The following is a 26387-nucleotide window of genomic DNA, read 5'->3' on the forward strand; positions in this document are numbered from 1 at the left end:
GTATTGGTGAGAAGGTGAGCGCCTCAACATCAGTGTCATCATGGTGAGCCAACCGAAGCCGCTGGTTCTCCTCCATGTCATCAACAGCCCAATGCTGCTGTCTTTTTAGCGGCGATTTAAAAACGCCTCCCTTTTCCTCTCCGACTCCGGAAAATACTTCGTTCTCTGTTTTGGTAGTCCCAGCATTCTCACAAACCTGATGTCTGCTCCGCACTTTAGCTTTCATCCTGGCTGGAGATTCGAAGGGAGCCCTGTTCATCAACTTGCCCGTTGTCTTCGCATTGAAGGTGGGGAAAAGAACCGGGTCCCCGCACACCAGAGACGCGTCCTCTGCCATGGTCGAGCTCATCTGACAGGGGGTGGTCGGGGCATGTTGTGGGGTTGAATGTATACCGGTGATGAAGACTCTGTCCGCGGATGGGTTGTGAATGAACCGATCGTGATCTGTCATTCTATTCCATATGAGAGAATACATTAGGGCTGATATCTATCTAGCCGGATAGCATTCTCCTCTATGCAGTCCTATGGACACCTAGGACTGCACAGGGAGGATGCTATCCGGCTAGTACAGTCAATAGTACCTATCCAGGTGGTTGCCAATAACATTGGACTAGCATGCTCCATTAGACGACTGGTCGGTTAGCTTGTTAGTTAGCTAGTGTAGCAAACCTAGAAACCAATCTGCAAATGTCGTAGATGGCCTGTTTTTTTTTGATATGCTAAGGGTCATTGTCACTAGCAATATATACGACGACAATGAAAACTAGCAGCTTAAAACGAGTTAGCAAGCTAACAACACGTGTCCTTTCTGCGGACACGTCGGATAGCTAGCGTTAGCCATCAATCACGATTCACAGAACTCATGCATTTACATTGTGCCCTTATCGTAAACCTACTTATCTAGCTAACTAAAACAACATCAACAAAAACAAAACATGATAGAAACTCATCTCGAAGCAAATGTTACTCACACACCGCTGTAGCTAGTGATGGCAGTTTGACACTGAAGCTTCAATACGTGCTTCAAACACTGACCAACAATTTTATCGAAGCACTGCTTCGAAGCTTGCTTTGGTGCGAAAAAAATCACGTGACATATGACGTCCGAAGCAGCAACTGCTTCGTTGCCTGAATGAATCACCTGACTGGTTCGCGGTCCAATCAGGTGATTCACTGGCACTGCCTCGTCTCGATTCTGACAGGTGATAGGTTGCGACAGTTTTGAATTTGAGTGCCTCAACACTTTATAACCGCTCTAAACAATGCACAATTTGTGGATTGTCGTAGTAGGTGCGTTGTTGCTGGTATTGCGTTTGTATTCGCTGAGTGTTCTTCTTGTAATCTTTGAGTGTTCCCCATCCCACATAATCACCCCCTGCCATAGTTACACAAACACACCCAACCTATGCCATATTTTCCCCAGCACTCTCTCCTCAATAACACAATACACACATTCATCAATCTTTATTTGTAAATAGAACATGATATTCAGTCTTAGTGTGTGTGTGCATCAAAGAATTTCATCAAAGCAAAGATGCTGTAGCGAACGGCGTGGTAGAGCAGCTTGCCTTAAGCGGGTATCGAACTCGCAATCTTTCGCTTACAAACCGGCCGCGCTAGCCACAACACCAAGAGCGGTAACTCCCTTGGCGGAATTGCTAACGGGCCTTTCACAGGGTCGTTACAATAATTTAAATCCAAGGTTGATCAAAGCAAAGATGCTTCAGAACAAAAGATCTTTTCTACAAAAGTAAAGTAGTTTCTCCAACACTGCTCATTGAGGTGTGTGTGTTCGTGCGTGCGTGTAATTAAAAGCCTCCTGTCCACCAACTAGCCTGCCTAATTTGACTGCAGCCTTGCACTTCGCCAGGAGAGGTCACTGTAACTGAAGCTTTGAGTAATGAACCCATTTTCGAAACAATTGGCACAAGTGGTTCAGTGCTTCACAAAAGCTTCATTTGCCCATCACTAGCTGTAGCAAACTTATCTGGCTGTCGTTTTGAATTTCCCTCCAGAGGAATGTGATTGGCCGTCGAATCGTCGATTACCAAACGCGTCATTTCTGTAAACAACATCCTCCTGTCAGAAACATGCAGGAGCATGTGCTCCTACTACTAGATATTCCAACAAAAACAGTCATCTGTGTTCAAGAGCTAAATCATATACAATTAGAGAACATAGTTTGATAGTTGTATGTGCGTATTGTGCCGCTTTTTTTGTGTGCGATTGCCGAGAAAGAGAAAGATTAAAGTTACTCAAGTTAAAGTGCTTAGAAATGGCACTCATGTTAGAAGGACCACAGCTTCCCCCCGAGGTATGGGTCCACGTGTTTGGATTTCTGTCAATAGCAGACAAGATGAGTATTCGTTCGTGCTGCAAATGTTTCAAAAAACTGGTTGATCATTGGACTCTTTGGAAGGACAACACAGTGGTGCTTCGAAAGCTCTGCGCGTACAGCTCACAATTCTGGACGACTGTTAGAAATTATTTTTATAAAAACAGTTGCATCATAATGCTCAATAGCAGACGAGTAAATAAAGCTATTCAGTTCTTTATTTAGGGTGATTAAATTTACTAATTGTATTTGATATTCCATATGCAAATCAATTGAATTAATATGTTTTTTAATCATCTGAAATTTACTAATGTGATGGCCTGTTGAGATGAATCAAGCATTAAATGAGATGAATCAAGCATTAGTTCCATGGTACGTTGGATTAATACATGAAGAGGTAAGGGTCAGGTCATCAAGATAGATGCTGCAACACACACATAACTTAAGAATGATGTAATGGAAAATATTAGGCTAGGACAGGACAAATCAGAGTAGGTGTATGTTTTCTTCAGCAGGTCAACTCGTTCCCCAGAGGGAACGGACCGGCGATATCTCTACCTGGAACGGATCGAGTGTCAGGGGCTGGGACCGGCCTAAAACACCAACGAGAGGAGAGCCAAGTCTAAACCGCGGCTCCTCCCCAACCAAATAGCCAATCACAATCATTCTGTTTACTGTAAAATGCCTTGTTTGACTGTTTGAATGCATCCATTTTTGGAAGGTTGGTTACAGATTAACAGCTTGCTGACTGTGATTTTCTTCGCCAAAAGTGGTCCTTGTACAAGTCTAGAATTTTGACATATAAATAAATAGCTAAAAGTAAGAAGTAGTTTGTCTTCTCTTCAAATAAAGAACACGTTTTCCCACACGACCCTTCGCCGCAGAAGGACCGACTCTGTTGTGGTACACAGAGCAAGTACGAAGGAGTGGGAACAGCTTGCCATCTCGCTCCCTATGCTTTCCACTATAGTCATAGACGATTGCTCCAAATTAAAAGCTCTTGAAATGATAAAGCAATTTAAGAACTTAAAGAGGAGGTCCTCTCACAGGAGGTCCTCGTCTCCCAGGAGTCTCTGGTGACGTTCTTGAGCATCTGCGCAAATTGACTCATTTCAGCGTTTGCCACTTTCATCTAGACTATTATACTCAAAGATTGGATCTAATTCGAGCTGTCTCAAAGCTGTCTCACCTGACTTCGCTCTCCTACCACGGTGGGGACAAAGCGGTCCCTATCCCTAAGCAGACGTTCCATGCTATGCTAAACTGCTTACCGAACCTGAAGCATCTGTCATTGAAACTGGGGATATATTACAATGGCACTCTACCGGATGACTATTTCAGCCCGTCTGAATCAAGTAAGGCGGCACAGGCAATTACAACCAAATCATGCCTTTTCGTGATTGTATTACTGAGATGACTAAATCAACTCTCTATTACTGATAGTCCCTCACTCCCCCCCCCCCCACACACACACAACTATTTTAGTCCCTCTAAGGTCTAAATGAAATTTCACTTGTAAAACAAAATAAACTACATTATAAGGAACAAATAAAACAGTTCCCCAGTCCATTACCCTCGCTCAATATGCACTCTCCTCTTGTTTCTGTAGTGCAGGACCTGTACAGAAATACTAGTGAAACCACACAATTGTGTCTCATTACAGTGTGTGTACATCATACTTAGTTGATATGGCAGGTTATGCTGCATCTCAGATGTCATTGTATTGCAGAGGCTGGTAGAGGTACTCATTTGAGGATTAGCTCATTGTAATGCATGGAATGAACTAATCCCGTCCTCCGATTCCTACCTCCACCAACCTCCACTGGTCTCAGATGTCATTGTATGGTGCTGGGGCGGTAACAACACAATCTATCTCTAAGACACACAGGGTGGTGGACTAGGCTTGATCAGTCTGGAGCTTGTGAACTACATGGACCCCACTCTATCCCAGGGAGCCCTGTGTGGCCTGTCTTCCCTGCAGAGCCTTACTGTGGAGTACAGAGACATGAAGAGTCACAATGGCCTTTCTTCTGAGCCAGTCATCTGTCATCTGAAAACATGGTTGAGGACACTTCCTCAACTGTCAGTTCTCAAGATTGCAGGTGAGTACTAGGCTACTTGAATGATTTGCATGGGTATCAACTGTCATCAGATTAGCACCTGCTGGACCACTAGCCTGAGCAGACCTCGATGCACTGTGCTGTACGTGAGGTCACATGGGTTTGTCTCCTATGGAACAAAGTCGTCTTGCGCACAGCCTTAAATTTAGTCAATCTCTGGTTGTAATAACTCACATAGTACGTTGTAGGGGAGGCTGGTGAAGGCAGAAATTGGAGGACAGGCATGGAATGGAATGGCTCATTGTATTGAATGGAATGAGGGATGGTATCAAACACGCATGTGCCGTCCTCCGATTTCTACCACCACCAGCCTCCACTGCTTTAGTATACTATGAAAGTCGAGGATTTATCAACAAGTAAAGCCTGGAACAAGAATCAGTGTTATGTAGTCGATGCAGTGGTTTGAAAGGGAGGGTGACCCACAGAGTTGGATCTCCAGCTAATAGGCTACACGGCTGTCTTTCTTTTTGTCGGTTTCTCCAGAAGGCAGTCCTGTCAGTATGTATGCAGACTCACTCCCTGAGTCATTGACCAGTTTGACCATGAAGAACGTAGTGGTGGATTCAAATGACATGAGGACTCTAGGAAGACGTTCGCCAGGTCTCCTGCATCTTCACTTTGATACAAGTAACCGCTGCTGGGGCAACAGCTGCACTGGCAAGATCCCCAAACAGTTCCCCCAGCTTAGGACCCTAAAGACACGGTGAGATGTTCGATGCACTACAGTATAGTCTACATGTTGTTATCTGAATACTCTGTGGTCAGGTTTTCTTTGTTTGTTTTTAGCTTTGTAGAACTAAGGTCATTTCAGTGCATTGTAGGCGCTGGACACAATGATGCTAGCGCTACCAGGAAAACTCTCACCAGGGCCAATAAGATATTCAGCAGCTTATGTACAGTGCCCTGTGTAAGTCATGGGACAGTGAAGCATTTTTCCTTTTGGCTCTACTCTCCAAAAGTTTGGATTTGAAATCAAACAATGACTATAAGGTTAAAGGGTTATTTGAGGATATTGGTGTACGTATTGTTTTCACCATTCAGAAATTACACCACTTTTTATGTATAGTCCCCCTCCCATTACTTACGCAGGACACTGTGGATTTTCAAATTGACTTATTTATATGATTCAGGCCGGTTTAGTGATGGCTTTTTTCTTCGTCTACTCTTTCAGACACTGTGGCGTACCAGAGGAAGACTTCTTAAGCCTCCACCGGTTGAAGCATCTGGAGCGGTTAGAGGTCCTGGATGCTGACTCTGAACCCAGCCCACTCCTGTTGGCCCTGACACGCCAGCTGCAGGTCCTGTCCAACCACAGGATCCACGTGGACCACTCCCGACGCCCACAAGATCCATTAGCCTGCAACTGTACTCACTTCTAATGCTGAATCCCAAATCAAGCCCAAGCTCCTACCCTGTATGCACATGTGGAGATCATCAGATTGAATTACTAAGTATTGGGCAAAAGAGCATGGAAAGAACTGTTCCTGTCCTGCCCTTCAAGTGTGTCAATTCTCTAGGAATCATCAAGATGGCCAAAATGCTCTAGCCAATCAGGGGGGTAATATAGTGGTGGCGGGCTAGGGGTCAGTTTGGGATTGGACACACAAGAAGAGGATGTGACCTCAAGCACACTGTGACCCTCATTCTCAGGCAGCATGTGTTCCATTTGTGATATGGAATTGCTCTCGCCTCATTCCAGGTCTTTCTAAAGTCGCAATACGCTTGTCATTGTTGACACCATCTCGGCGAGTACAGAATGAGGAAACAGACAAGATGATGAGAGAAGGAGACACTGTAGGTTCTGTATCTCTGAGGTCCAAGCTGTGTACAGCAGTGGAGGCTGCAGTGTGTGTTTGATACCATTCCTCATTCCATTCCATGCATTACAATGAGACTGTCTTCCAATTTCTACCTCCACCAGCCTCCCCTGGTGTACAGCAAACTACAAACAATTGATATGTTAAAATGATGTGCCGCTGGACTGTTGATGAATGAACACATTATGCCTTAATGTATACTGTAATATTCCTTGAACACTGGGATATACTGTCACGGAAGAAACAGTTTTTCACAACAACAACAAAAACATTGATAAGAGATATGAGGTTCTATACATGTTTTATATCTTTCAAACTTTTGAAACATGATTGTGCCAGCGTCTCCTTTCCAGAGAGATTTTATTTTGCAGCTTGTCACTTACACCTCCCTGCATATACATTATTCTCTATAATAGAGAAAAGAACTCTAGGTTTAACACACCTGAGGTTCCAGCTTAGGTAGTCATGGGTACCATTACGAATATATAGTCTTCAACATCTTCACAGAGGTCACTTATCTAATGCAATCTTTTACTGAGCTGCCCCAAGAGGGCAGTAAACCCACACACAGCACTCTGCCACGCCATTCATTCCTCCTCTCGGAGCTCTTGGCTTTGCTACTGTTGTACTAGTCTAGAGAGAGACTACAGTCAGGAGACGAATGTCCAAAACTGCATCCAATCATGAGCCTGAAGGCACTCCTACGAGGTTTTCCTACTCGCAGCCCATGTTGGAAATGGAAATGTAGTTTATTTGTTTATCTGGATCCCCATTAGCTGCTGCGCATGAGGCCAGTACTCTTCCTGGGGTCCACATAGAACATAAAACACATGACACAGAGTACAGAACAGCTAGAGACAGAACAGTTATATCCAAGACAACAACATAAATGTACAAGAACATAACATAATATGACATGATGTGAGATTACAACAGATGAGGATGGGTGGTATAAGAACAAATGTATGCATGTTCTTCTCAATTTATGAGTTTTTTTTATTAAGTTTTGTTTACAGGTTAGTTTGTCCCCAGTTAACTATGAACGACCAGCCGGAAGTTAAATTGTAGAACGTATGCCCTTCACCGCTTCAGTTCTCTTCAGGCAATCGAGCCTTGACACCACAAGGGCATCCCAGGGATCATAGACTTAGAACCCATTCTGTTCACACTGTTCTATCCATTAGGTATTCTATATCACTTCAAAAGCACTCCAATGCATTAATGTCAGAGTTATGACTTCCCCAACTGGGAGCTATGAGTTCCCGATAACCCAATGAAAAATACCATAAAACCTCCCACATCCCAGTTCTCCAGCCTGTGTGCACTTGTGCACTACCCCGGTACTTTATCTGGAGGTAAAAGGGCTTTTACACAAATCGTATGCTTTTATAATCCAAGTGGGGAAGAGCACAATTTAGTAGTAAGTGCATACTTCAGAGAAAAAGGTGGATAACTTATTCTGTCTCTATACCTAAATGTCTGTATACAACATGAAATACATTTCAAATAAATTGTAAAAACCTGATAACGAGAAGTTCATCAGACTCACTCAGTGAAGAGGCTCCTCTCAACTTTTTTGCTGAAAAGGTCAATTTTAAGGTAGTTAGTTTCTATTCCACAGGGGTTCAGCAAAAATGTGGCGCAAAACCCCTCATGAGAGGTTTATGGTTCCTTGAAGCTATGACATACTGTATCTACCATCCGGCAAGATCAAAGCATCCATCACACTATAGGAAGCTACAAGGACAACATGTCTTCACACCATGAAGCCACAGAGAGAGAGAGGGGAAATAACCCTTGTTCAGATAACCCACAGACGATGCATCAAACGCTCGGGACAATACACACGTATGTCCTAACATCCCCAGAGCACTGCCATAACGGTGGTATCACTTCCTCTGGACATCTTTAAAGGCTATAACTGAGCAGGAGGGTCACCTTTCACCGGTGGTATTCATGGCAAGATGAAAGAAAGAGATTGGAATTGGAATTTCAAAGGAAAGGGAAAAAAGGGAGTAAGAGAGGAGAGAAGCCAGGTCAGTTGTTTGAGTACACTGTGTGCAGAGTATGAAGGATCAAACCCATGCAGGGAGGCTGGTGGAGGTAGAAATCAGAGGACGGGCTCATTGTAATCATTCCACGTGTTTGATACCTTTCCTCATTCCACATGTTTGATACCATTCCGTATTCCACATGTTTGATACCATTCTGTATTCCACATTCCGCATTCCATTCCATGCATTACAATGAGTCTCCCAAAAACGGGGGTTTAAACACATTATTTCAGTTTTGCAATGTGGTAGCAGAACTCTTTGTAAGTGTCTGCCATCTATGCTTTTAGAAACTTTAACTTGAAGCTCACCAGCAAAACCAATTTAAGGATGTGCCTGCATGGCGTATGAATGAGATCTCTTCACGACTCAACACATGACAAAATGATTTGTTTGTGTGTTATAATAGTCCAACCACTTGCATTTCGACATGGGGGGGAATCTGTTGCATCTCCTTTGTAGGTCTACTAATAGCCAGTGAGTCCGTGATTTTTCGTGTTTTTATTTTTGTTTTTTTTCCCCTCCCATCCTGTAGCCTACTCGCGCCCCACCGGTTGAGAACCACTGTGCTGGATGAACATAATTTAGTGTTTCCCATTCATTTCTTATGGCTGGTCATTTTTGACGGGAAACACCACAGGTGTAACAAAGTTGACAAAACCACTCAAAATTCAATGAAAGTGGTGATCAGCAATGTTCAAATGCCTAGTGTGGAGGATATCATGAGATCCTGAGGCAATCAAATGAAAAACACAATATTTACAGTGCTACTGTATCAACTAGCTACAGTCAATCACACTGCAACTGGATGAACTAGCTACAGTCAATCACACTGCTACTGTATATACTAGCTACAGTCAATCACACTGCAACTTTATAAACTAGCTACTGTCCCACTGCTACACTATATGAACTAGCTACATTCAATAACACTGCCACTGTATGAACTAGCTACAGTCAATCACACTGCTACTGTATGAACTAGCTACAGTCAATCACACTTCTACTGTATGAACTAGCTACAGTCAATCACACTTCTACTGTATGAACTAGCTACAGTCAATCACACTGCAACTGGATGAACTAGCTACAGTCAATCACAATGCTACTGTATAAACTAGCTACAGTCAATCACACTGCTACTGTATGAACTAGCTACAGTCAATCAAACTGCTACTGTATGAACTAGCTACAGTCAATCACACTGCTACTGTATAAACTAGCTACAATCAATCACACTGCTACTGTATGAACTAGCTACAGTCAATCACACTGCTACTGTATTAACTAGCTACACTCCCAATGATACACTATATTAACTAGCGACAGTAGCTAGTTCATACAGTTGCAGTGTGACTGACTGTTGCTAGAACTATCTACAATCACGTGACTACTGTATGAACTAGCTACAGTCAATCACACTGCTACTGTATAAACTAGCTACAGTCAATCACACTGCTACTGTATGAACTAGCTCCAGTCAATCACACTCCTACTGTATGAACTAGCTACAGTCCCAATGATACACTATATTAACTAGCGACTTTAACTATTTCATACAGTAGCAGTTTGACTGACTGTCGCTAGAACTATCTACAATTACATGACTACTGTATGAACTAGCTACAGTCAATCACACTTCTACTGTATGAACTAGCTACAATCAATCACAATGTTACTTTATAAACTAGCTACAGTCAATCACACTGCTACTGTATAAACTAGCTACATTCCCAATGATACACTATATTAACTAGCTACAGTCAATCACAATGTTACTATATGAACTAGCTACAGTCAATCACACTGCTACTATATGAACTAGCTACAGTCAATCACACTGCTACTGTATGAACTAGCTACAGTCAATCACACTTCTACTGTATGAACTAGCTACAATCAATCACAATGTTACTTTATAAACTAGCTACAGTCAATCACACTGCTACTGTATAAACTAGCTACATTCCCAATGATACACTATATTAACTAGCTACAGTCAATCACAATGTTACTATATGAACTAGCTACAGTCAATCACACTGCTACTGTATGAACTAGCTACAGTCAATCACACTTCTACTGTATGAACTAGCTACAATCAATCACAATGTTACTTTATAAACTAGCTACAGTCAATCACACTGCTACTGTATAAACTAGCTACATTCCCAATGATACACTATATTAACTAGCTACAGTCAATCACAATGTTACTATATGAACTAGCTACAGTCAATCACACTGCTACTATATGAACTAGCTACAGTCAATCACACTGCTACTGTATGAACTAGCTACAGTCAATCACACTTCTACTGTATGAACTAGCTACAATCAATCACAATGTTACTTTATAAACTAGCTACAGTCAATCACACTGCTACTGTATGAACTAGCTACATTCCCAATGATACACTATATTAACTAGCTACAGTCAATCACAATGTTACTATATGAACTAGCTACAGTCAATCACACTGCTACTGTATGAACTCGCTACAGTCAATCACACTGCTACTGTATAAACTAGCTACATTCCCAATGATACACTATATTAACTAGCGACTTTAGCTATTTCATACAGTAGCAGTTTGACTGACTGTCGCTAGAACTATCTACAATCACATGACTACTGTATGAACTCGCTACGGTCAATCACACTGCTACTGTATGAACTCGCTACAGTCAATCACACTGCTACTGTATAAACTAGCTACAGTCAATCACACTGCTACTGTATAAACTAGCTACATTCATTCACACTGCTACTGTATAAACTAGCTACAGTCCCAATGCTACTGTATGATCTAGCTACAGTCAATCACACTGCTACTGTATGAACTAGCTACAGTCCCAATGCTACTGTATGATCTAGCTACAGTCAATCACACTGCTACTGTATAAACTAGCTACAGTCAATCACACTGCTACTGTATGAACTAGCTACAGTCCCAATGATACACTATATTAACTAGCTACAGTCAATCACACTGCTACCGTATGAACTACCTACAGTCCCAATGCTACTGTATGAACTAGCTACAGTAGCTAGTTCATACAGTAGCAGTGTGACTGACTGTTGCTAACAGAAACATGTAGTTAGCCTGTGCTAGTAGCAACATGTAGTTAGCCTGTGCTAGTAGAAACATGTAGTTAGCCTGTGCTAGTAGAAACATTAATGTGTAGTTAGCCTGTGCTAGTAGAACCATGTAGTTAGTCTGTGCTAGTAGAAACATGTAGTTAGCCTGTGGTAGTAGAAACATGAATGTGTAGTTTGCCTGTGCTAGTAGAAACATGTAGTTAGTCTGGGGGGGGGTGGGCACTATGGTACCCTTTAGGGTGACTCTTTTTTGCCCCCCCCCCATGGCACTGGGAGGGAAGGAGGGATAAAGGGAGGGATGACCTATGACCCCTGCCCCGCCCCTCAGGGAGGAAGAGGGGGGAGGGAGGGAGGGAGGGAGGGAGGAAGAATGAGGGAGGGAGGGAGGGAGGGAGGGAGGGAGGATGACCTATGACCCCTGCCCCGCCCCTCAGGGAGGAGGGAGGGAGGGAGGGAGGAAGAATGAGAATGACCTTTGACCCCTGAATGACAATGACCTTTGACCCCCTGAATGAGAATGACCTTTGACCCCCGGAATGACAATGACCTTTGACCCCCCCCGAATGACAATGACCTATGACCCCTGACCCCTTTCCCCCCCTCTCTCACACACACACACACACACACACACACACACACACACACACACACACACACACACACACAGGAGCTGTCCGTGGTCCCGCACGGGGCTGCGTTCAGATAGAAATACATCACATGGAACAAGACACACGCCTCTCTGACGTGTAGAGTCATCATGAGGTCACGCGGTTGTTTGGTTCACAAATACCTTATTGATATGAACACAGGTATCATCATCATCATCATCATCATCATCATCATCGTATTAAAATGAAGGAACTTGACTGTGTGTTTTTAGTTTTTTTACTCATCTCCTTTGTTGTTGACATCATGTCATGTTAAAACCATCATGAAGTGAACATGTTAAAACCATCATGAAGTTAACATGTTAAAACCATCATGAAGTTAACATGGTTAAAACCATCATGAAGTGAACATGTTAAAACCATCATGAAGTTAACATGGTTAAAACCATCATGAAGTGAACATGTTAAAACCATCATGAAGTTAACATGGTTAAAACCATCATGAAGTTAACATGTTAAAACCATCATGAAGTTAACATGGTTAAAACCATCATGAAGTAAACATGTTAAAACCATCATGAAGTTAACATGTTAAAACCATCATGAAGTTAACATGGTTAAAACCATCATGAAGTGAACATGTTAAAACCATCATGAAGTTAACATGGTTCAAACCATCATGAAGTTAACATGGTTAAAACCATCTCAAATCTCATGGATGGTCAGTTATTTCAACCATCGCTCCGTCTCTGAATTGGAGAGGTTACATTTCTCTAGCCCCGTCCCTCACCGGCGAGGAGATCGCTTTGTTGTTGTTTGAATCCCAGATTGCCCCTTTAAGAAAATGAATGTTGTTGTATCATAGAAAAAGGCTTTGATGCTTTTTATATTTGGAAGGATGTTTTAAGGTTAGACTAAGGTCTAAGGTGAGCTTTGCTTGAATAAAAACAATGTGAGCATAGAACAACAATGTTATTTACTTGTGCTTTTACTTGTATTCAGACATATTTTTGCTTCCTCGGTTGTTTCCTTATTTTGATATGCATTGTTTTTTCATTAGATTATATCTTTTTCATTGGATTATATATTTGAATTTTGAAATATGTTTTGCTTTTTAGAGGTATTTTACTAAATCTTCTTTTTCCATTGGTATTAGTCATTACACCGGCCGATAAGACATTCCTTCTTTCTGCTCGGAGCTGGAATGTTTCTTTGGTAATCATTCAACTTTTGATTCAGAAGTTGTTGTTCATAATTGGATTTGATCTGAATTCTGACATGCCTGACCGGCCGGTGTAACGGTACCCACGGGGACCCCGTGAGCGGAATGCTGCCGGTTCGAACCCCGCCTCCGCCCCGGACATTTTTGAAGTCTTTTGGGGGGATTATTTATGTCACCTGTTATTGGTTTTGTACATTTAAGTCCACGCGTGTCGTGCTTTGCGTGTGGCACTCTGCGCTTGACCCCTTTTCTTTTGATTGAAAGGTTGTTCATAATTGTATTTGATCGGTTGTTTCCTTATTTTGATATGAATTGATTTTTCATTCGATTATGTTAAAGACATCTTTTCTTTTGAATTTTGACATATGTTTTGCTTTTTAGAGGTATTTTCCAAAATCTTCTTTTTCCATCGCTATTAGTCATTAAACCGGCCGATAAGACGCTCCTTCTTTCTGCTCGGAGCCGGAATGTTGTTTCACATCCTTAGTCGAATGTGTTTTTAACGAAGCTCTGCCGACCGGCCGGTGTAACGGTACCCACGGGGACCCCGTGAGCGGAAGGCGGCCGGTTCGAACCCCGCCTCCGCCCCCGACGTTTTTGAAGTCCCTCTCTGTCCGGAAGAGGTCGAGCGCGCGCCTCTCATTTGGAGACCCGGATGAGTGCGCGTGCGGATTTGAATCTCGTTCTAGAAAAACCTCCGACGGGGCGACCGACTCCCCCGCTCGAGGGCGGCCACTTTGTTGATTTTTTTCAGCCGTGGGTCGTGAGCGGATCGGTGGTGCGAGGGGATGAGACGGACCCCCCGAGAGCGGAAGGGGGCCGGTTCGAATCCGACAACGGGCGGACAGGGATTGAGCGGGGGGGCTCCGACGGGCGGCCGTCTTGACTCCCCCAGTTACGCCGTCTCATCATTAAACGATTCCACCACTGATCGCCATGGTGGGGGACGGAGGGGGGTGGGCACTATGCTACCCTTTAGGGTGACTCTTTTTTGCCCCCCCCCCGTGGCACTGGGAGGGAGGGAGGGAGGGAGGGATAGAGGGAGGGATGACCTATGACCCCTGCCCCGCCCCTCAGGGAGGAAGAGGGGGGAGGGAGGGAGGGAGGGAGGGAGGAAGAATGAGGGAGGAGGGAGGGAGGAAGAATGAGAATGACCTTTGACCCCTGAATGACAATGACCTTTGACCCCCTGAATGAGAATGACCTTTGACCCCCGGAATGACAATGACCTTTGACCCCCCCCCCCCCCGAATGACAATGACCTATGACCCCTGACCCCTTTCCCCCCCTCTCTCACACTCACACACACACACACACACACACACACACACACACACACACACACCGGCGCCGGTGTTCCTCCGGTGTAAGGCCCAGGCGGTCCCGAATCGCCCGGGCCAGGGACGTGTAATCCCGTTGGGCGGCCGCCGGCAAACTGTGGGCCGCGAGCTGCGCCTCCCCTGACAGGAGGGGCAGCAGATGGTAGGCCCACTCTCGGACCGGCCACCCCGAGATCCTTGCCCTCCCCTCGAACACCGCGAGGAACGCCTCTGGGTCCCCCAGGTCCCCCATCTTCTGTAGCTGGACCTTGGGGGGACCTGGTGCCGCCCCGGTCCCCGGCGCCGGCCCGCCGACCCTGGTGAGGTCCTGGAGGAGGGCACGGTCCGCGGTCCTCGCCGCTGTCAGCTCTCCCAGCGTCGCCTGCTGGGTCTGCTGCAGGATCGTCTGTTGCTCGAGGACGAGCGCTATCCTCGAGACCGCTGCTGCTAGCGTCTCCATTCTCCGCCTTTACTCTGTGTCCCAGGTTGGGCGCCAATGTAACAAAGTCCGTTTATACACAGAGGCAGACGCAGCGGTGTAGTGAGGGAAAGGTCCCGTTTATTCATACAGTCAGTAATAATAATTTGTCCGTTGGCTTTCCAGCCTCGCCAGAGCGTCTCTCTCTCGCCACTGTCAGCTCTCAGCTCTCCTCGCCTACTGAAATGGCAGAAGCACACACATCTTAAACATTCGCCGACGAGACTTCATTTGCAGCAGGTGTGCAACAAAGTCTCGCCGACACAACCCCGGCCACGGTCCTGTAGCTCCCTCGACAGGCCGAACGCTGCATGTCCCCCCACAGAGACAATATTCTATTTTCATACATCATATATTATTCATATCCTGACATCACCTTCGGAGATTGTGAATAAACACAATACATTACAATGAGAAAGTTATTTACCGATACTTTAAACACTTGAAGGCTTTGTTGAATGCATTCAGCCATAACTGGAAATAAGACAGATAGTCGCTCTCACCTTGAAGCAGGAAAGCTGGGCCGGAATGAGTTCTCTGCTGAGGTCAAGTGTCTGCAGCCGGCTCCACTGTCACCTGAATGAGGAGGACACAACATCTAAATCAACACAGAAGTATAGGTCTCACTCAGGGGAGGCTGGTGGAGATAGAGATCAGAGGACGGGCTCATTGTAATGTAACAGGTTCCGAGACAGCTTCTACCTCCAAGCAATAAGACTTTCAAACTGATATCCACAGCAGCACTACCTGCTGCTCACCTGCACTGGAGACAATTTGCACTCACCCCTGCACAACCCCCGCACCCCCACCCCACCCCACCCACACACACACACATCATTGCTGCTATATATTTATATACTATTTATTCTGCTACACTTATTGTTTGACTGTTATTACTTGGTAGCATATTGTGTATTGTAATCATTGTACTTTTATTTTATTCTTATCTTATATTTATTGCACTGTAGAGAGGTAGCTTGTCATAACCATTTATTTGTACGTTTACAGCTATATCCTGTGCACATGATAAATACAGTTTGATTTGATTAGATTTTGATTTGATTTAATCCCCAAGTATCAATGTGACCGTCATGGAAGTTCTGATCTTATCAAAGATGGCATGGTGAATTACCGCAAAAACATTTTGTCCAAAACACTAGACAATTTCCGAAATAAAACATGTTGCCGTGTTCATGTTTTCATAGGCCTGATTCATATCTAGCGAATGCAAGTTTCAAAGTATCTCCATGACGTTAGCAGTTACCACAGACACCAAGGCCATCTGCTACTGCCGCTGTAGCATCTGCTTGAATGAACACCCTTTAGCTTACTAGTGGGCGCAGATAACATCTAATGTCCTATTGCAAACATGCTGCCACAAACCACCAACTTAAGTATAGTTTACATAATAAAGTACTCCTACACCTGTAGACAAATACATCAATAGACACCAAATTGTGATTTTTAAGAAGAGAGCGTGACCTTAGCCTGGCTCCAGATCTGTATGTGCTTCAGCCTTTCTGTGTTTCCTGTCCTGCCACATGATGATACACAATGACAGCCACCACGGTTGGCTAAGCTAAAGCCCTCACAGAGCCAGAGCCAGTGAGAGTGTGACCTAGCTGGGTACGCTCACCAGACCTAGAGCCAGTGAGAGTGTGACCTAGCTAGCTGCCCTCACCAGAGGCGAAGAGCATGGAGATCCCTCTGATCCCGGCCTTCATGAATTCTGTGTTGATACGTAGGCAGCAGACAGACTGTCCTCGTCGTCGCCATAGCTGACAGTGTGGACCCACGGGAGGTCGGACATGTTGCTAAGCAACACCATCCACTGGAGGAAAGGCTCCTGGGACTCATGGCGACCTGTCAGGGAAGAGAGAAGATGAGAGGAACAGTGGAGAGGATGAGAGGAACAGTGGAAAGACTTGAGTTTCAACACAAACTAGACACTGCTGGGTACATTCACATTCAGACAACTTAATGTCCTTGGAGAGGCAATTTGTTGCACAGCAGCAGTTAATCAAAACACAACAGACAACAACATTTCCAATATAGGCAAGGCAAGTTTATTTATATAGCACATTTCATACGCAGAGGTAATTCAAAGTGCTTTACTTAAAATAGATAAAAAGGAAAGAGCATAAAAAAATAAAAAAGCATAAAAGACAAAAAATAATAAAAGTCACAGTGCATTTTAGGGTCAGAGTGCAATTATTAGCAGCAATTTAGTTTAAATTTAAGGCAAAGGCGAACATAAAGGTTTTTAGCTCATTTTTTAAAGTAGCCAGAGTTGGGGCTGATCTTAGATCTTCCGGAAGTTTATTCCATCTATGTGTAGCATAATAACTGAATGCTGCTTTGTTTTAATCCTAGGAACAGTCAGTAGAAGTTATTAAGTTCTTTGGCATAGTTATCGTTGGGATTGTCAATATGAATGTTAAAATCTCCTGATATACCATGGAGATTATGGACAGTAGTTCAGCAAATTCATCAAAGAAACTACTAGAATATTTACCTGTCCATGGCAGGCTAGAATCTGTGTAAATCTAAATCAGTGGTCTCAAACTCAATTCCACAAGAGCCATTGGTGTGTATATTTGTGTTTTGTTCCAGCCTAGCACTGACACACCAACATCTACCACCTCAATCACAACTTTGATTAGTTGAATCCCACAAAAAAGACGTGTCAGCCTTCCGAGAATAGAGGTTTGAGACCACTGTTCTACATCTAGTAAGTTGTTGCCAGTTAAGGAGCCTACCAGGGCTGGTGAAGACCCACGTAGAGATGTTGGCTCCCGTACTCATGATGTACTCTACGTCCAGACTAGCCTCCAGGCCGGCCTTGCCCCCTCCCTGGGTTCCCACCACCCGGTCCACCTTAGACAGGTGCTGGAAGCCTCGACCAAACATGGTCATGAACTCAGCCAGGTCCGCTGGGTGGTAGAACTGTTCCAGGAACTAGAGCACCAGATAGAGAAGAGTTGGATTTGAATACTGTACTTCCTATCAATGTCCTATGAAGTTGCCAGTCTGACACAGTAATTTGATGGAGTGATGTGGGTGTGTGTTATCCAGACCTGGGCGACAGCCTGGCTGTTGTTCTGAGCTGATCCCACGTCAGCTGCTGTCAGGTTGTAACGACTCCTCAGGGTGGTGGGGGTCACCCCCAGATGGAACCCCGTCCCAGACCGTCTCCTATTGGTCAAGAACTCACTGACGTCCTGCCCCTTGGGTGGGAAGCGGTGAACACCGCCAACTAAGAGAGGAATAATGTTGATTAATTGTTGCATCCGCAACACGGTTGTCACCATTTTAGCATATGGTTTGTTGACATATCTAATAATGCTTCAGTTGAAAAAGCACATAGCGAACAGATATCAATCACATTGATTTCCGACCACTAGAAACATTCACGATTCAGAAATCGTTCCGAATTCTGAGCTTACCAAAGTCAAGGTGCTGATGAACGTCGTCATGCACTGCATAACGAGTCGGTGACCTCACCAGGGAGTGGCCATCTCTCACATAGCGGTGGAACTCACTGCCTGGCAACAGGGTCTCCGCCACTCTAAGAGAAAGGGAAAAAACATTTTCTTCCTTTGTCTAGCACTGTGGCTGCCGATGGCACCAAGTTCTTATTGAAGGTTTTTCTTACGGTGACTGATGTATAGTTGATTCACTTACTTAGACAAATGTACTTATTGTAAGTCGCTTTGGATAAAAGCGTCCGCTAAATTAATTAAATACAAATGTAAAAGAAGCATCAATCCATCTGTGGTTAGAGAACTCACAGAGTTCAGGCAAAAGTATCTGTTCTCCACGCTCTCTGTGGTAGCTATATGGAGCTCAGGCGAGGGTAATAAAGTCTAAACTCGACTTGCAAACAATATAACCAGATTTTATCCATTCAATTCTAAGGGACTCAATTAAGAAGTGTCTTCCATTTTCACATTGAGGAAGTGGTTGTCACGTGAGTAGATAAAAAAAGAGAAGCACTTACTGCGCCGTCATGGTGCACTGCAGGAAGTCCTGAGTAAGGACTGTGAGACAGGCTGTCACCCCGTGACTCTGCAGCCAATGACGCACCACTTTCTGGGTCAGGTGGGACGGGCGCGTCAGAATGGCTACCTCCTCCAGAGACAGGTGCTTCCCTGAGGAGGACAGAGTTGACAGACATTAGAAATCATTGAATAAGATTTAATATAAATAGAATTTGAGTTCTATGGTTGACAGTGTTGCAGCAGGGGCATAGAATTTGAATTGCGCAGGCATAGTTCTAGATCTGTATAGCATATCTTTTAGCCAATGATAGGAGAAGTCAGAGGAGTTGGCTCAAGCTTACACAGATCTGGGATATCTTAGGGGGCTCTGGTAGGGAATCATATACATACAAATCAAATGAAAACGTGATATAACAGTAAGTTTCCTCTGCTAAATCAACACATGATGGAATGTCAGGTTTGTAATGTAATGGATGAAACAAGTGATTTCTACCATATTGTGCTGAATCAGGGTCTGACACCAGTTTCAGCAGCTCCTCCAGTCCACATTCTGCTGCTTCAGAGCAAACGTCAGCTCCAGATCTTCTGTGGAGCTGACCCGACCTACGTGGTTCCACCCGTCAGGTATCCTGAATGGACCAAACATAAAAGCAACTCTGACAACGTTTCACTTCACATTACAGCACAGTGGACTTCCATGAGCTGTTCTCTAAACTCTTGATTTGTTTTATAAATCAGACTGAGCAAGTGCAACAACTAAAAAAAAATCTATAGAGTTGTGAAAACAGCTAGAAATGTCCACAAGCTTTGCAGAGTAAAGTTTTTCCAGAACATTGGGTAAGCTTCACAGAAGCAGTATATTGTAACGACCCTGTGTAAGGCCCGTTAGCAGCTCCGCCAAGAGAGTTAACTCTCTTGGTGTTGTGGCTAGCGCGGCCGGTTTGTAAGCGGAAGGTTGCGAGTTCGATACCCGCTTAAGGCAAGCTGCTCTGCCCCGCCGTTCGTTACAATATTAACCACAAGCTTTTTTTGTTGTTGTTGTTGTTCATTTCGGGGTATTAACCACAAGCGTTATAAAACATTAAGAAGGCTATTTGAGGGTTTTGAAGTCTTACAAGATGCCTTGGTCAGCCTTCAGATGCTTACTCACAACCAGTGAACTGCATATCAGCACACAGAGAGCCACCCTGGAAGAAAACAAAAATTGCCGAGTGCTCCGTTAGTGTATTTCACACTCGGCTACGAGGGTGTAAGATCCTGCAACATAAGGCAGTAAAAAAATCTATGACCTCTAGGAAAGAGAACAGCTTGTTGAGCAGACAGCTACCAATGCTTTGAGACAGATACTGTCGATGTCCGTCTCCCTTGAAAAAGTGAACAAATACAATATTTCGGATATCTCGGTTATATTGAAGTTACGTCTAAACAAAAGAATACAGCATGTTCTTTGATGAAATCTGGGTCATTTCCCTAGCCGGTAGGACCATGGGGTATAGCCTAATTAGTTTTAATAAAAAGCAGCAGCTTGCATCAATCGCCAAAACAAATCTTCATTGCTTCCTAAACAATCAAAGAACATTACATTTGCCATGGCATTAAACACTTACAGAGTTCTCATTGTTGTGGCATGCATTGGCTCAGCCTCCTCCAAGGACTGTCTTTATGATGTTTTGTTAAGACAGTTCGGCAGCGTATCAGTGGAGGTTTATCACATGACGCCGTCAGCTGGTGTCAGTCACGTGACTAGCAAAATAGAAGACGCCGGGCAGTTTCCAAAGTGCATTAGCAATTCATAGTACAGCTGACTCCAGCATTTCTGGCACCTCTTGTACATTAATATCATGCATAATGCTATGGAAACTAATATTTATCCAAGATCTATGAAACTCAGTATTGCATCAGCATTGCCCACACTGTCATACTATTGAAGAAGACATACAAAATCAAGGTCAACGACATCTTGGTGATTTATAATATAAATTTATTGCAGAAACACCTTGCCATCAGTGGCATGACAAAAAACAATAAGTAATAAAAAAATGCAACATAGAACATAATAATAATAATACTTTTCAACAGTAATCATTCACACATGACTGTGTTCTCAATTGTCCTCCATCCTCCACTCACTTCGTCCTCAAAAAGCATTGGAGGAGAATATGTAAGGGGAGGAAACTAGATCTTCTCCTCCAATGCGTTTTCAGTAGGATGTGAGTGGAGGAGCGAGGAGAGGACGCGTGGAGTTGTGTTCCTAACAAGTGAGAAAACGCTCTGGTGTCTGGCTCAGTGGTCATCCTGGAAGTAGTAGTCCTCTTCCTCCCCACTGTCATCTGAAGCGGACTCCTTGTCAGGAAACATCTCCCACACAACAAACGAATCATTCTCCTCTGAAAGAGGAGTACATGAGATTAAGTTTAAAAAGATTCCTTCCAAATTACAGATTATGTACGCTTATATTGGGATCATAAATCATTCTTGTTTTCTACTTTTGTAGTGTGTGTCTAGGAACTGGTTTAATTCAAGTACACTGCAATCCAGTTTGACATATCATGAATAAAGCAGACTGTAAAAGGATACATACCATCCCCACTGCATCTTCTCATCACCCGTTTCACTGATGGAGTTGGTATGTCGTTCTGAGACAATTACAAATAAAATCAATAAATAATTAAATACATTCTATACAGCAACATGAGCTCTTTCGGTAGATTCCTGATGGAACTTCTGTTGGCAAGTCTGTGAGTTTCTCTGCAATATTCATTCACAAACACAAACCTTGGCAGACGGGGCTTGTTGAGGAACCTTGATTCGGCCTTTCTTCGATCTTTTCTGAAGCTGGAAGAGGTATTTGTCATTGTCGTTTCTAAAACAGGAGAGAAGAAAAAGTTCAGATTTATTGGCTCAGTATTGTCTCCCCATTGCCTCAGTACTCTCTTCCCATTGGCTCAGTGACTTAGTAGTCTCTCCCTATTAGCTCAGATACTAAGTACTCTATTGCCCATGACATAATGGCCCTGAAACAAACACTAGCTCCTTTTACCCTGAACAACTTATGTAGATCTGAAAGGATTGGATAGGTATAATCAGAATGGTAGTAGCTCCACCATGCCCTCCAATTGAATTGAATCTTTTTGACCACCATGATTCCGTCTGATCCATCGATTCTTTACAAATCTACTCAAGTATGGAGGGAGTAGTAGGGGCTTGGGGTTGTCTCTGAACAGGGTCATTGATAAACAAAGCTAAATCGCTCTGGCAGGACCAAACATCTCAGTGGGTCCCAGCTCTGTCGTCACCCGTCGATGGGGCCCATCATGCCAGGGGTGATGTGGAGGCACTTGGGGGTCTTCACGGCTGGGAAGCCTGCGGTAGTGGGGGTCTGGGGGTCGTACTCCCCCGACTGAGTAAACACCTGATCTTTTCTAGTGGGAGACACTGTAGGTAACTATGTCGGGGGGGGGGGGGGAGAGAGAGCGAGAGCACACATTCAGTTCATCATCCACCACATTTATAACAATGAACAGTGTAAACAAAAAAAATAACATTTTGTAAATACTAGGACAAGCAAATATAAGATCTGAAAATAAAACGAATAATGAAAAAAAGCCAGCACACAGAATCTGCTTCTCGCAAGTGCTTCATTCCACCAAACAACGTTTCAACCAAAAGGTAGCCTTCGCCAGGTCGGCTTTTCTTCATTATTTGATCACTCTTTATTTGGCCCAGCACTGGTAAATAAGTGAAGGATGTGCACATCTATTTTTTGATAACTGACAAAACCAAAACGGATGTGCCAGTGTGCACTGTAGACCCACCTTGACCCGTTTGTTCTGCATGGGTGAACTGCTGAAGATGTCGTCGTGGTTGTCTTTCGGCATGTGGTCCAGGAAGTTGCGTACCTGCTGTTTCCTCTTCAGAGTGCCCACTTTGGCAGTTATCTTGGGTGCCTCCATAACTACGATTCAACAAATAAATATGACATTTGTTATAAATTCTCACCAATCACCTCACCAAACCAGGTGTTTGTTGTGTTTTTCTCTTTGTTGAAGTAGACAGTTTTACCTGGCTGCTCCTTCTGGGGAGCTTCTTTCTTGTTCTTCTTCTTCTTGGCCTTCGTGGTGACCTGCGCACTCATGGTGACCTTTGGACCCGTCTGGGCAGTGTGCTGCTCCTGACACTCCTCAGCCGAACGTGTACCCACCTCCATGGCAACATTCAACCAGAAGCTACTCATGTTCTTGGGAAGCGAGGTCACAGCCCTGAAAACACACAAAAACACAGGTGCAGACACGCTGGATGTTGAGAAACTCTATATTTCACTCTTAAAACTCCTGTACAAATAGTACACTGCAATCAGGATATTCTAAGCCAATACAAACATCAGTGGAAACCTACTGGTGCAGTCTGGCTAGCTCTGCCACTGTCCACTGGGCAGCGTCCTCCACCTCCTCCTCCTGCAGACCCACTCTGCTTACAGCTTTACCATTCTTTCCTTTGGTGGTTTTCTTATGGGGCTTTGGGGGAGCACTGTTTTTTTTACCACCCCTTGGTTTCGGAGTGTTGACCCTCTTCCGTACTTCCACCGTGCTACAGTCCTCCGGAGAAGTCAACAGCTGACTCGATTCCGCCTCGGAATGTTCTAGAATCCTTCGTGGCGTCATCCTACCCTGCGGCAAGGCGGACCCTGCTGACCGGAGAGCCTTGACCCTGGGCTTTCTACTGACAGTGAAGTCATCATCAGACTGGGCAGACTCCCCTCCGGTGTCATGACGACCCCCGCCCTGGGCGACAGGTGTAGAGACATGCTGGGAAAGGAGGAGGATGATGAGTGTCATTCAGAACCACATTCTTTATTTAGCCATGTTAAAAGCATGACACGTGTCTTCTCTGTGATTAGCACCACGGACAATAGACCAAACAATGTGGGAGACATCAAAACCCACACAAAGTATCAATTTTCCGCCCTGCATCGAGAAGACAACCCCCATGTGTCATGCATTTGTCTGTCCTGAGTGAGACAACGGAGCAGAGGCTTACGGAGTTACAGACGGAGATGTCGTAGCCCTCGTGGATGGTGACGTTCATGTCTCCGTCCAGGATGACCCTCCCTCCTCGCCAGTACTCCAGTGGAGCCTTGAGGACCCGGCCGCTCCGGGACACCTTGGCAGCACCGCTGTTCAGAGTTGTGTTAGCGGTGCTAATGGCCGCAGCTGGATGACAACACAGACGGAAAAGGAACTATAAATAGCTATCTTTATACATCTTTATTTTTTTAGGGCCCAGGGTGCACAGCTCCAGGGAGGGACTGATCTCAACCTGAGAAACCAGGTGTGTATATAGCAAGATTCTTTTTATTTGATGGTATCCTTTTACGCATGCACTCTCCCTGTCAATCACAACGGGGTAAACGAAAACCAGCAACACTGCGAAACTGCGCGGCCTGAGTTCTGTACCCCAGACTTAACCTTGACATCAGCAGACCCCAGCAGCAGGTTAAATACAGCGAGGCCTCTGATGGTGCCGTGGTACTCACGTGTCCTCTGAGTACTTGTCTTCTGGGGTTGAGAGGACTGCTGCTTCATATAGCGGTTATGACGCTTCTCAGCTGGTGCCTTGTCCTTACTCACCGTCTCCTGCCTGATGCTGTCTGCCTCCACGCTGCAGTTATCATAAACAAACAAGCAAACAATCAAAACAAAACAGAGATCAGTAATGGATGTGAACAGACATGACTCCAAGGTTGCATAAAGTATCATCAAATCTTCAAACAGACTGATCAAATTATTACACGATGACACGATTATTATGTTCAATACTTTGGGGAATGTTTCTGGTTCAGAGAAGACCTCATAACAACCTGTGTGGAGATTACAGAAGGACTGTTGGATCTTGGGCCTCTGCATAGCCGCTTTTGTGTACATATTTTATGTCTGGGTTTTAATGATTTGTATGACAGCTTTGCTTCTCGATTCTTGGCTTTATTTTGAAATGTAAACAAATATTTTGAAAATCAGAGGCACAACTTACCCTTTTGGCTCAGACAAATACTTCTGGTAATAGTCCTTCCAATGTTTGGGGAAGCCAAAGAAAAACTTCTTCAACAACCATCGTGGGAATGCTAGGAGACACAAACGGACATTTGTAACAGCATTACAAAAGCTCTATTGTGGCTGTGCAATTAAATAAACTTGATTCCTTTTTATTTACTACATTTGAGGTTTTATTTACCATGCATTAGTATCTACAGTCCTCAATTGTTCTCTGATTTTACTGTTTTAAACTCCCATGACTGTTATACTTTTATAATAGTTTTATAAGAGTTATCCTCTTATGTTTTGTCTCATTGTCTTTTGATTGTTTTTATTCATATTCCTGGAAAGTGCATTGTATTGCATCCATGTATGAATTGTGCTCAAAATCAAGTTTGATTTGATTTGATTTATCCCCAAGTGGGCCATTAATAATAGGTCGGCAGCGGTGACCTAAAAAACAACAAAAAACAGATGCAACACACACGACACAGGATACCACCACATAAATGCTAAATGTAATAAATGAATACCAAATCAAATCAGTTGAAACTTTATCTATAAAGCACATTTCACACAGACGCAATACAGTGTGCTTTACAGGAAGAACAAATAACAAATATGTAATGTGTAACAACATTTCTTTTAAATGAGCAAATTGCGACCGACCTGTCTTCCAGTCCTGGGCCATCTTCCCCACCAGGACGTAGGTACCACCTGACACGGTCTTCAGGACGTTACTGGACACTCTCTCTGTGATGACATTGCTGTGCCACGGCACACTATTGTCGCTGGAGGGGCGGAGGAGTAGAGAAAGGTTTTTAACAACACTATTGTCCACCATTTTGTCCTCCAAGAGTAGCTTAATACTTTTTACAAATATCTTGTGAAAGAGTAGAGGTCAGTCCCAAATCTGTACCCTGCATTCCTTGGCAACACAAGGATTTAAAAGCATGGGATTGGTGTGACAGTGCTACAAAGCTTTTGGGGAACTCATGCCTGTGCGATGGTGAGAGACAGTGAGGTCTACTTACACACGGTAACCATCAACATACAGGCCCATGCTGTTGCTCCTCAGTATCCACCCTCTCAGGTGAATCCCAGCTGCCTGTCAAACAACGCAGACAACAATGCTGTGAAACATGTCATCATAAACAACTTCTCTTTCCACCAGAGAGGAACCAGTCGTTAAAATCCTATACAATACAGAGAACTGTATGAACTTCCGTGGGGAATGTATTGGTGAGAAGGTGAGCGCCTCAACATCAGTGTCATCATGGTGAGCCAACCGAAGCCGCTGGTTC

General features: G+C 44.1%; 1 pseudogene across 1 annotated transcript; it reads right to left on the reverse strand.

Moving 5' to 3' along the window:
• Window positions 1-14777: 14777 nt before the first annotated feature.
• LOC310823975 (tripeptidyl-peptidase 1-like) lies at window positions 14778-19700 on the reverse strand (annotated as a pseudogene). The gene is made up of 8 exons: window positions 19548-19700; window positions 19054-19204; window positions 18500-18621; window positions 18131-18309; window positions 17813-18011; window positions 16735-16916; window positions 15557-15629; window positions 14778-15233 (listed from the first exon to the last, which is right to left on the reverse strand). The product of its transcript is annotated as a tripeptidyl-peptidase 1-like (transcript).
• Between the last annotated feature and the right edge of the window lie 6687 nt (window positions 19701-26387).

The sequence above is a fragment of the Argentina silus genome (genome assembly GCF_951799395.1).
Source record: "Argentina silus genome assembly, chromosome: Y".
In the NCBI taxonomy this organism is placed as follows: domain Eukaryota; kingdom Metazoa; phylum Chordata; class Actinopteri; order Argentiniformes; family Argentinidae; genus Argentina; species Argentina silus.